This window comes from Stylophora pistillata, chromosome 2, assembly GCF_964205215.1.
Source record: "Stylophora pistillata chromosome 2, jaStyPist1.2, whole genome shotgun sequence".
Taxonomy (NCBI): domain Eukaryota; kingdom Metazoa; phylum Cnidaria; class Anthozoa; order Scleractinia; family Pocilloporidae; genus Stylophora; species Stylophora pistillata.
Window position 1 is genome coordinate 8,062,201 of NC_142520.1, and position 8,227 is coordinate 8,070,427.

Below are 8,227 nucleotides of genomic sequence, written 5' to 3' on the forward strand. Positions count from 1 at the left end.
ATTTTATAACCCTCCCATTAATTTTAATATCGCAATTAAACTGCGCGTAAACACAGTAAAAAAGCCAGTGGTGATCTGATGGCGAATGCACGTGAGTGACGCAAGCAAGGAAAAAAAAAACAGCTTGGTTTCCTTCCATGTAAATAGGAGAACGGAAAAGTTGAAACTCTTGTGTTGACTATGTTTCTGTTTCAAGGAAAAAGTCGGAGGACAAATATCGACGCGGACAGGGGTTATTGCGTGATAACTGTCCTGGGATTTTGCACCACGTGACGTAAAGTAACCAATAAAATCGCGCCAAAACTAATGGGCGAGTTATAATTTTAATTAATGAAAATGCTCCAGCAAGTTAAAAGCCAGAAAATGTAACAATACTTTTTCTGTTTGGAAATAAACTTTTTCAAGGTACGCAGTATATAAAGCAATCGTAATCATTCGAGGAACAGTACACCGAACACGTTGTAATTTTAGACAGAATATTTCAAAGAAAAATGTGTTTTGCTTTGTCCTTGTACTTCTAAGAAAGGTAATCATTCATTGTTTGCCTAAAGTTTTCAAAAAAATATCCACCTAAATAAAGCCATGCAAGGATATAGGGGTAATAAAAAGAATGATTCGTATGATGCACGATCCTTCGCAGTAGATAGCACTATTTATGCAATAGCGAAAATCAGACCTGAAAAAAAAAATTCTTTTTCAGGTCTGATTTTCGCTATTGCATAAATAGCGCTATCTACTGAGAAGGATCGTGCATCATTCGTATTTAATACCGCAGTTCAAAATATATGAACTTCATATATTCATTGTAACCAAAAAGAATAATTGTAGTTCAAAAGCCCACGATCTTTCGTTATATTTCAAAGAATTGGTACTCTTTGCAGAAACAAAGGAAGAGAACAAAAATAATAAAATAATCTGTAATCTTTGTTTTAAGCTATCAAAGACCATGACAGATGGACAATTGAGAACTGAGCTAACATGTGATGAGGTGCTTGATGTGCAGAGAAAAGTAGGACATTCAGGTATTCCTCAAAAGGAGACTTACTGGAATTCAACTGCTCATTCAATAATGGTCTTAGTTATACTTCACTAGTTATTATAGACATGCGTTTTATTTAGCTGCCTATTGCATAAAAGCACTATTTTACACAAAGGCTCTCTTAAAAGCACGCACTAGCACTCTTTCATCTTAATACTCCTAGGAAAACTTGCATCAAGGATCAAATATACCAATATCTTCCTCAGCTGGTCCAAATTGAAAGTGCCTTCTGTGAATGTGGTATTCTTGGCCACATGAGGAGAGAGAAAGAACTCTGGAAGCCTGTATTTACAAATGGAAGCTGTTTTACTATTGCTGCAGATGAATTTCTGGATCAATTAATAGTAAACTTTAGCGAGTCACAGCTTTGTAGAGATTCAGAGTTCAACACGTACAGGTTCTTCAGTGATGTAATTGAATCCATTGGTAATGGAGTATAATTCTATTTATCAAGACAGACAATAATTAGAAAGTAAACCAAGAAGTCTTTACAACAAATTTCAAAATACTAATGATGGCACCAGTGACAATTTTTAAGTATCAAGTATATAGAATGATGTTATGTAATCATTTACACAATTACTGCATTGGTGATATATGGAAATTTATATTACGGCTTACATCTTAAGGAGGCAAATGAAGCTCTCCGTTACTATGTTTTACGAACTTGTATATTACCACATTATTATTTTTTTTTAAGATCAAAGCCTCCTCCTTTATTATAGGTGTTAATGGTATGACTGTGAAGTACTTTGTGAAGTGGATGACAGGGTCTTCGCAAATTCCACCCATAGGATTTCCCAAGAATTTTACGCTTGAGTTTGTTCATGGGTGCCTGCAGGGCTGCTGCTGTAGGCCCACAGTATCTACATGTGACATCACTATCAAAATACTAGTCCACGTCAGTGATGAACATACAATGAAGGAAATGATCACCTCAGCAGTTAAAGATTCGTTTGGTTTTGGCCTAATCTAAATGAACCACTGGAAGTTCTAATATTTGTGTGAAAATGCTTAAAGGAATTGGCCTTCAATAATTATAGTAAAATTCAGCACCATGTAGAGTTTTAATTATTATTTGCACCCCGGCTTTAAGAGTTTCTGTCATGTTGAATGTTAATATATGTCAGAAGTGGTCTAATGTCAGCTACTTCCTTAACAATGTTTGGTTCTACTTAACTAAAAAACTGTGGGCAAAAAATGGGACATAGTAGGCACAATTTAATAATGTTGAACATTACAACCATACGTCCAGTCAATTTGACAGACTTTTTATCTTTGTGCTTCAAAGTGTTGCTATGAAATATGTATTTCTGTTTTAAATGTTATCAAAATGTATTTACAGTGATTTTTATAAAAGTAACGACACATTTGAAACTAAATTTACAAGACATGTTTCGGTCGTTCAACGACCATCTTCTGAAAAAAAAAAAAAATCGGGTGTCACCGTGCTTGTTTCCTCGCAAACTTCCGTGAAAGGTGGACATTGTTTTGAGATCGTACTCAGGATAGAGAATTTGCACGGTGGGGACTTGGAAGAGACACAAATTGGTGCCCATCGCGTTCGAAGTATGTACTCGATATTAAGCTTGGTTTCTGTTGTTTTTATGTGTTTGATATCGCCAACACAGCATCTCATACTTGGAAAGCGTGAAAAATGAACCCAGGATGAAGTAAGTCAATATTCGATGAGATTTTGAAGCTATAAACCTTTAGTTGAAACTATTTTCTTTCCCACGTGCATGTGGTTGAGCTAAATTGTATCTTTCCGAGACTGTTTAATTTTGCCTTTGTCCGCCTCCGGATCTTTTACCAAATGTCGATAATCAGTAGGCTTTGTTTTTTTTTATCTTAGCGTTTTTTGTTTTTTTTTTAATGGCTTTAGTTTCGCCTTGTTAGTTATTTTAGCCGGTTTGTTGGTATATTGGTAACTTTCCCAACCTTGGCAGCATTGTGATTTTAGCCGTTAACTGATTGTTTTCAGAATAAAACGGGGACTTCTACGAAGATTCTGACCCTCGTCGCGTTCTTATCGACTTTGGGATAGGCTTCGCCAGGAACGCCTATTCATATTCTGTTAGACCTTATAAACTGAATTACATAGGGGCAATCTCAATTTGGTGCTGTCTAGATATGTTCAAATCTTTATCAAATTCATAGAAAACGCTCACTAACACATATGTAATTAATATCTCACTTATCTTCTGGTCCTTTTGGTAGCTCTGGGTATTTAATTAGGCTACGGCCAAAATACAAGTGACTTCCTTCTCAAGGAAGAAATGATGGCAAGCTAGCATCAATATATCTTCTACAAACTTTGCCGAGCTAGAATGGTTTGTAAAAACCATCTCTTTATCGCCCTGTTTTATGCAATATCATTTTGCTCTCCATTTCCCCTTTATTGATGTAGTACTTCTTCGGTTTCCCTTATTGACTGGCAAAATAACTTTGAGTTTTAATTGTTAAAATTGATATTCTACTCGTATCACTGTGCATTTTGGTAAATATTTAGGACGAAAAGAACAGCAAACACACAAAATGTGTTGGTATTTTTATGATATCAATATCAAGCGGAAAAATAAATGTTTACCAAGGTTGCTGCCAGTTATAACTGATATTGTAAATCGTTCCTTGGATGAGGCTCTTAGATCAAATTCACTCAAAACTTCATTGATTATTCCATTTTTAAAGAAGAAGAATTTTAGATACTGAAGATTTTAAGAATTTTCGTCCTGTTTCTAACCTTCCGTTCGTCTCTAAATTGATTGAGAAATCGGTTGCGGTACCTTGTGCAGTATATTGATGACAACAACCTTGATGAGAAATTACAATCTGCTTACAAGAAACTGCATGCTACTGAGACTGCCCTTTTGAGAGTTCATGACGACATCTTACGTACTGTGGATCGTGGTTGTACTGTTGTTTTATTACTGCTCGATCTATCCGCGGCATTTGACACGGTCGTCCATGGGCTATTACTTCACAGACTTATACTCGGTTTGGTATCAAAAACAAGGTTCTTGCTTGGTTTAAGTCTTATCTCACAGACCGAAGACAACCTGTCCGTTTCTATGCGGATGACTGCCAGGTCTACTTTTCGCTTGACTCGGTTCATCAGTTACTACTAAGAGAATCGAAGCCTACCTACAAGATATTGGAACTTGGATGTCATCGAACGAACTTAAAATCAACGGTGATAAGACTGAAATTTTGGTCCGTTGGATCGGGCAATCTCTCTGCTTTTCAGCTTCCTTCTTTTACAGCGATTGATGGATCTGCTATACAGCGTTCGCATTCTGAAAATAGGTGTAGTCTTTGACAATAGGTTAAATATGGAATATCAAGTTTATTCTATTTGTAAATCTGCATTTTTTCACATCCGGAATATTTCTCGGATTAGAAAGTTTTTGTCAGCTAGTGGTACTAAGGCGGTAGTACACGTCTTCGTTACTTGCAGATTAGACAACTGCAATTCTCTGTTATGTGGTCTTCCAAAACATTTAGTTCATAGATTGCACTTAGCCCAGAATTGTGCGGGACGGCTGATCTTATGTGGTCACGTTATCCCTTTACTGAGGGAACTGCACTTGCTCCCCGTGTAGCAGAGGATTATTTTTAAAATCTTTTTTTTTACTTTTAAAGCATTAAATAATTTATGTCCTAGTTATATCAGTGACTTGTTAGAAACTTATAAGCCTACTAGGTCTTTACGATCATCGAGTAGAAACTTGTTGGTGATTCCTCGCTCCAAGTTGAAATCTTATGCCGATCACGCCTTTTCTGTCTCTGCACCTAAGCTGTGGAATGACATCCCTGAAACCATAAAATGTCGTGTAGACCTTAACGCTTTTAAGCGTAATCTTAAAACTTATCTTTTTAAGCGTTATTTTAATGAATGATTATGTTTGATTATTATTTTAATTTTAACCTTGATTGTGAAGCGCTTAGAGCTTTTGGATGGATTTATTTTTTTACTTCTTATTTATTATAATTGAAAATAATTTTGGTAATAAAGATAAATATACAAATAAAAACAAAGAAACAGATGTGCTTAAGCTTGTTTCGGAATGTAGTTTATAACAATTACACATTGTAAGATCTCCTTCGCACAAAAATGAATTAAGCTCATCGTTTGAAACTCATTGGCACATTTTACTTACGGAATGAACAATCTTGTACAAAAAGGGAAGGGAATTCATCCGAGCTCATTTGATAAACACGTTCTATAGAAAACAATGATTGTGATAAAGAGAATGCAAGTGTAGACAAGAATTTTCACAATTAATGCCGTCAACGACAATCAACTTGTGACGGATTTATCATTTATTTCCCTTGAAATTAAGTTCCTGCTTCCTTGACTTTTTATCGACTTGAGTTGTTGGATGTTTTTCTATAAACGGACGCTAAAGCTCCATCCCAGTTAGAAAAAAAAAAGAAAAAAGAAAACCTAGTACATTATTCATGTTGTCCTTCGATCCCATGAGAGAAATATGGTGTCAGTTGTCGATTTCAAAAGTTTTATTTTCCTATGAACTCGCTACGTTTAGTTTCGAAATTATAAATTTAGATAAAGTACAGATTAATTCAGTTTAACATTTCTGTTTTTGATAAATAACACTTTTAAATGGCTAAATGACCTTCAAATTTCAGCAATAATTAACAACTATTCACCGAAGTGGAGGTGGTTAGTGGTGGATATTTACCGAGCCGCGAAGCGGCGAGGTAAATATCCACCGCTAACCACCGAAACTGAGGTGAATAGTTGTTTTAGTATATACTAAAACAGTGAGATAATATATACCACCAAAAATTTATTTTAACTCATACATTCCAGCAACGATTCCCACATTTTCCCGCGCGTAACGATCCAACGCGGCTCGGATCGTGGTAAGTGATTTTTTGTTGTAAAAACTGCCGTCACGTTTTTTCGCTGACAGATAAAATTTCCGAAGACATTTGTTTAGCTCTGGTGGCGACATTTCTTCAAATGGTGTTGCAAACTCTTTCTGTATTTGAAACCATTTTGTAAAAAATATCATTCAGCTTTGATTTTCAAGTGAACAAGTGAGGTTACGCAAGATTAATTTGCATTTGTAAACAAAACCTTTTTCATTGGTTTTATCGATAAACTCCCGGTTACCATTACCTTTAAACACGGCCAAACCAAATTTAGTCGCTTTCTCTGTGTTTTCAGGGACTGCTTCGTCGTTATTTGAGTGATTTATTCGCTTGTCACGGATGCAAACCGGCACGCCATTTTTTCCCTAGTTGCTCGGAGGTAAATAGCAAAGGATATTCGGAGTTTGACTAGCCAATCATAGCGCGCCTTCAACGCTATCCACCGTTTTAGTATATACTAATTAGGGATATTTCAATAAAATAAAGCTAGAAGGCACGAACCTTTTAGCTTTATTCCGTGCTTTGTTCCATGCATGTGACGTCGTTACTCAGAAGGAATCAGCGCTTATCCCGGTTACTTCGAGGCACAGCTGCGAACTGAGTCTAAGCTAGATAATGTTTTGGCATCTTTCACCGAAATTTCTTCGGATAAAAAAATATCTGTGAGAATCATTTAGCTCTTAGCTTGATGTAACTACCTTCGTTTGATCACAAAAAAGTAATCTTACCCTATGTTATGTTTAAGCAGCAAGCAAAGTTACTCAGGAAAGCGAGTAAATTTATCGAAGACAGCTAATTTAGAGGTTGGTTGTCATTCGCCACTAGAACTAAAAGCACGTACACAAGTGGTTTGTTAGTTCTGTTTAATTTATAGTTGCCCTTCAACGAAAGATAAAATCTATAGGAGATGTCGGTAAACTTGACATGAGGTGTTGGACTCACTTGATATGTGTACATAGTATTCTGCTTGATCTTTTAGCACCCATTTTAACGTTTCCCCCCACTATATATTACACTATATATGACATTTTTTTGCTTGTATAACGAGATGAAGTCATTTTGATTTTACGCGATGAGCAAACACAACTAAACATGAAATCACTGGTCAAATAGCAAATGGCTTCTTGCTATTGTAATAACAAATGGCATCTTGCTAATGTAATGACAAATGGCATTTTGCTATTGTGATAATGAATGAATCAGTAGTTGGTGTAGATTAGTGTACGTTAAATAGACTACCAAATAACTAAAGATAAAAGAATAATTTATGCGTTTTACCCCGTTCAGCTACGTTTTTCAAAGTTAATTAGTTCTCTTCGTGACGTACGTAGCAAATCTTTCGATCGCTTTGAATTCAAATGAGTGCATTGCTCAAATGAAATGGAATCGAAGCTCGCTGAAATAACACGTTCAGTTTACTATTAGTCCGTAAGAGAACACTGAAACGGCCGCAAATTTTCATTCGTCTGGCTCACAAAAATTATAAAAAGGGAGTTTTATTTGTTAGGGTTTTAGAGCAGCAATAAGAGAGACCGGGATACTCACATGTCACCGAAATTAGGAGATATTTACGCGATTTAAATTCAAACACCAGGATGTCTTGCCGCAATAAACCCCTCTGGAGTGGCCTGCTTAAGAATTAAACTCGAAAATACGTTTTTGTAAATAACTCGCGTGGATACTAAAATAGTATTTAATAGTAATAGTAATAGTAGTTAAAATAGTAATGTTTAGTTTGAGATGAAATACTATTAAGAAAATGAAAAAAAAAAAAAAAAACAATGGCCCTCGAAGGTCTGCCGAATCCTTAATGCAGAACGGTATTTTATTATTATGAAAAAAAATATTATCGGCGTTTCGAAGGTGTCCTAAAAAGAAATTGCGCGAAGAGAAAATGACGCCAATAACGATAGGAACATCGATAAAGCTCTTTGCATTTACGATGGGAACACTTTATTCACCGAAAAAAGGTTAAAACTGCATCGTCGTTATTTTAAATTTATATTCCTTTCCCTTTTTTCCAGAATTTTTCTTGAATATTTTAGTAACGTAAGGGTAGTGAAACAGGTGGTTAAATACGAGGACATATTTCATGATATTTTAATTATGAACCCGTCACTTTTTTTTTAATGAAACAGCCAATCAGAAAGCTATTTTGAACTATCGTGTGCGTGTTTAAACATAACAAATTACTACTGTCTACCATATTATGCATGATAATACCTGATCCACGAAGTATAGCATTGACAATTCGTCATCGTGGATGAGCTAATTATACATTAATGCAGT

General features: G+C 35.6%; 1 protein-coding gene across 12 annotated transcripts in view; it reads right to left on the reverse strand.

Moving 5' to 3' along the window:
- LOC148736918 (uncharacterized) overlaps nt 1–8,227 on the reverse strand; it is a 700,731-nt gene that overhangs the window by 609,664 nt on the left and 82,840 nt on the right. The gene's annotated exons all lie outside the window — the stretch shown is intronic.